Source organism: Rattus rattus, chromosome 14 (genome assembly GCF_011064425.1).
Source record: "Rattus rattus isolate New Zealand chromosome 14, Rrattus_CSIRO_v1, whole genome shotgun sequence".
Classification (NCBI taxonomy): domain Eukaryota; kingdom Metazoa; phylum Chordata; class Mammalia; order Rodentia; family Muridae; genus Rattus; species Rattus rattus.
In genome coordinates this window covers 71,002,775-71,007,366 of record NC_046167.1, presented here as the reverse complement: position 1 = coordinate 71,007,366, position 4,592 = coordinate 71,002,775, and positions in this window count along the sequence as shown.

Genomic DNA, 4,592 nt, shown 5'->3' with positions numbered 1-4,592 from the left:
TGGCATGCAAACATGAGAAACTGAATTTGGATTCCTAGAACCTCTGTAACTAGGTGGGTGAGTTGGTGTGCCTGTGATCCCAGCACTAGTGGGGGTAGAGACAGGGGGATCATGGGAGCTTCCTGGCTGAAATGATGAGTTCACTGAGAACTTGTCTCTCAAACAAAACAAAACAAAACAAAACAAAAAACAAGATGAACTCAGCACTCAGAAGGCAGAGACACATCTCTCTGAGTTCAAAACCAGCCTGCTCTATATACCAAGTTCCATGCCAGCTAGGGCTACATAGTGAGACCCCGTATGAAAAGTAGGGTCAAATCAAAAAGATTAGTGGCAGCAGACATGGGAGAGTGGTCTCTGGATCCCACATGTGCACAGGCGGACACACAAAGGCATGCAATTGACCTTTAATGAGAAGATACACTCTTGTCTCTGGTTCTACATGTGTGTGGAGGGATGGGATTATACGATCTCTATATTTAACATCTGTGTATCAAAGTGTATCAAACACACATGGTGGCTTCGTGGTGTCCATGTTATTCCATGGAACCCGCCTATGGCTTTCCTTCCTTTTTCTTCTACTGCCTTTTTCTGTCCCTGACAATTGGACACGATGTCAGAAAACGAAGCATCTGTTTCCCTCTTAAATAACCCAAGAAAATAAGAACCTTTACACACTGATTCCGTTCAGTCTCTCGCACATTCACAAAAATAGAATTGCAAAGCCTAGGGTTGTTATGGGCTTCGGGCAGGCCTGGAGGATGACACCTTCTTGAAAGTAGGCTCGCTACCAGGGGCCAGGAAGGAAAATGCTTGCGCCTACTTAAAAAAGCTGGCGTGAGTCATGTCTGCTGAGTTCACCCTTTGATTTAGGTGCCAGGAATGATCAGCCCTTCCAGATACATTATCCAATTAGTGGGATGGGCCTGCCTACTGGCAAGGCCTGTTAGATGCTCGTGCCAGGGCCTTCCAGGGTTGTCATGGAGACCATCAGAGCAGATTCCTTCGACTGGAGAAGGTGTCTCTTAGAGATGTGACGCCCGCCAAGTGCAGGACACTGGATTCTGAGTCAGGGCCATGTGGAGCTGAAGAACTAGCAGGGCATATCAGACTCCTAGGAAACAGAAATCTGTGTGGCTGAGGGAGCCTCCACAGGACCCATAAGGAGAGAGCATTCCTAGTTTTCCTGAAAGCCTAAACCACTGTCTGCCAGCTGTAACCCCAAGATATTCGGCCCACATCAACAAGGCTTTAACTCTTTGAGCGTTGAGGGGTTGATGGGAGGTGTCCATCAGAGATACCGGCCAGCATTCCTCTGTAACAAATACTTAAGACAATCAAAAGGCTGTTTGGGATTGTGGCTTTAAAAGCGTTGGTTCAGAATGGGCTGGATCCATGGCTTTTGAGCCTGTAGCCATGCTCCACACTGTGGTGCCAACAGCCTTGCAAGGCAAAGCCATTCAGTGCTTCCTGGCCAGGATGCTAAGGAGATCCAGGAGGCGAGCAGAGGATCTATGAAGTTGTTTTCCCAATAACCTGCAAAGTCCCACTCAGCCCCATCAGCTAAAGGTCCTGGTCCTGCCACATCTCACGGGATCACAGATGTAGCACCAAGCCTTTAGGGTCTGCATCCTCATCCTGCAAGGTTCTGTAGGGAACAGCCCTGTTAGAGAGACTGTACATTACAAAGGGATTTTTACTGCCTTGGTTTACATGATATGGGTAGTCCAGCAATGGTTGCCTACAGATCAGAGAAACCAAGACTGCAGTAGCTGCCCCACCCATTAAGCTGGGTGCCTCAGTAGTCCTAATATGATGCCAAAGTCCTGAAGGATCCACGGGCAGAAGAAGCCGGAGCCTAGAGGCAGTGGCTGATGGTGGAACAGACACTGCAATGGGTAAGTTGATGCACTTGCCAGCAAGAGTGAAGGCAGCAGGCAAACACGGATGATCTCCTCTCCAACCTTGTTATGTCTGAAGGAAGGTCTTCCTCCTCTCCAATCGACCCTCCCTGGAAATGTCCTCACAGGCCTGTCCAATGAAATATCAGTTAGTCGATTCCAGATCTAATCGCGATTAGCTATCACAGAGGCCAGTCTAGCTCTGGTAGATCTTCCATTCTTGCCTGTCAAGCACACGATCTTGAACAATGCCACCTTCCCAACCCAGCTCAAGTCAGCATAGCCAGGGTAGCTGGCCCCTGAGAGGAAAGGCAACAGTGGAAGCCTCTGGAAGGATCCCCTGTCTCCTTAGTCACATCAGACGTAACTCCATTTTTAGGTTGGCAAACTGGAGTTCACGGGGAAGACTCTTGTGAGTTTCTGTTATGTAACAGATTCGCCATTAAATATACTCATCGACTCTCATACTAGCTGTAGGGGGTGAGGAAGATGGCGTCCGACATTTAGGTAAATCATTGGAGAGTCATATAGCTTTTGGCAGAGCTAGGGGCCCAGGCATTTCCGGCTCTGTATTCTAACAGGATGTCACATAAACTGACTAGCAAGAACAGTGGGCAAGCCATCTCTCTCACACAGTTGCTTCTTTGAAGACATTGTTTGGGACAGGAGAACAACTTAGTGGCTGAGTACTTGCTGCTTTCCCAGAGGAACCAAATTTGGTTCCAAGCACTGATGTCAAGTGGCTTCCAACCCCCAGGGACTCCGGGGGATCTGACATCCTCTTCTGGCTTCCATGCACACTGCACTCCTGAGTACACACTGCTCCCCACCTCAGACACATGAGTAAAAATAAGTTAAGTCTTTGAAGAGGTTATTTATTTAAAGAGCAAAGACCTAAGCATATTGCGGACGGAGCCTGCCAGCCATTATGGCCACTGTGAGAAGCTGTGCCTTCACTGTGGTCGGTCAGTAGCGACCTGGTACCGGTATCCTGGCAACGCCCATGTATTCTTTTGGGAGATGAAAAGGGAGGATAGAGGGTCCAGGGGACAGCTGAGACCTTGCCTCAGCATCCATTCATCTTTCTTCTTGTTGTGAATAGGAGCCCATTGGTTCTCATCTAACGGCCATGTTTCTCAGTCTCTTCTGACACTTGTCCAGGGTCATGTGACTGAGTACGAAAATGGTGAGATGGGGAATGGACAGGTGGCTCAGAGGTTAAAAGCAGATGCCGTCTTTGCAGAAGACCTGAGTTCAGCTCCCAGCACCCTAGTCCAGAGGCTGCCGTCAGCCTCTAACTCCAGCTTTGGGGGAAGGGGGATCTGGTGCCCTCTTCTGGCCTCCGCAGGCAGCTACACTCATGTGCACACTCCCCTCCCAAGCACATGCATGCACACAAAAATAAAATGAATCTGTCTGACCTAGGAAACCATAATGGCTCCGAGAACCTGGAGCTAAAAGGCCTGCGTTAAAACAGCCGAGTGTTCCACCAGCCCAGGCCACCTTAGATCAAAGGGAAGCAAACCTATTTCAGCCACCGTATTTTGGGGTTTTATTAGAACCTTCAAGCTTATTTGTAATTCATGTGCTTCAAAGGTGAAAGCTGACTTGAAGTGGATCATGACTGAAAGAACTCACCCCGGGCTGACCCAGAGTGAAAGTGCCCACTGGCTATGCACACGAGGCCTCCCTTCCTACCCCTGGCTAATCAGGACCATATGGGGTGAGGAAGCACCGCCCTGGAGGCAGAGTTTGCAGGTTGCAGAAGGTCAGGCTCAGCCTGACCGTGCATAAGTGAGGTGTTGCTTGACTCCCGTTCGAAGAGGAACCCAATCTCCTTTCCTTTTGGTCTTTATTAGTCACTGGGTGGGAATTGTGTGCAACCTGAACTCACGTGCAATGAATAATGGATGTTATTCCTGCATCTGACGCAGAGAACATAGGAGGCTCGATAGAAGCAGGCAAAGAAAAACAGAGTCATCTCCTTTTGGAGGGTGTGTGTGTGTGTGTGTGTGTGTGTGTGTGTGTGTGTGTGTGTGTAGGAGTAATGCTGCCCGGAGGCTTGATGCTCAGGCTCTGGCCCTGACTCAGACCCTCAGCATGTGTGGAGGTGGACAGGATGTTTGTTTCAAGGTTGACAGGCTCCGTGGTTTTTGAGTCTCTGATAAAACCTTCTCCTTGAACCCCTGGGTTATTCTGAGGAAACTGAGCACCATGACAACACAACACTGACTTAGCTCTGCGGAGTACCACTCGGGAACATAGCTGAACCCCCAACCAACAGCCAGCACAGGTGTGCTTACCATCTTGAAATAGGGTCCCTGTCCTCAGATGAATCTACAGTTAAGTCACTTCCCAACCTGACATCAAAATCCAGAACCATGCAGCCAAGCCGTTTCCCAATTCCAGATCCTCAGAAACTATATGGGAACGGATTTCTGCACAACTGTTTGTTAATATATATATGACTGATCTGAGTGTAGCTCAGTGGTAGAGTGCTTATGTAACATATACCAGGCCTCAGGTTTAATCCCAAGCAACCCCTAAATGGTGTCCTCATGTACATTCCAAGTGTTATGGTTTCATTTCTGTTGCTGTGATAAAATTGTTTGACAAAATAAACTTAAGGGAGGAAGGCTTTATTCTAGCTCACTGATCAAGGAACAGCCTCTGTGGGAGGGCAGCAAGAAC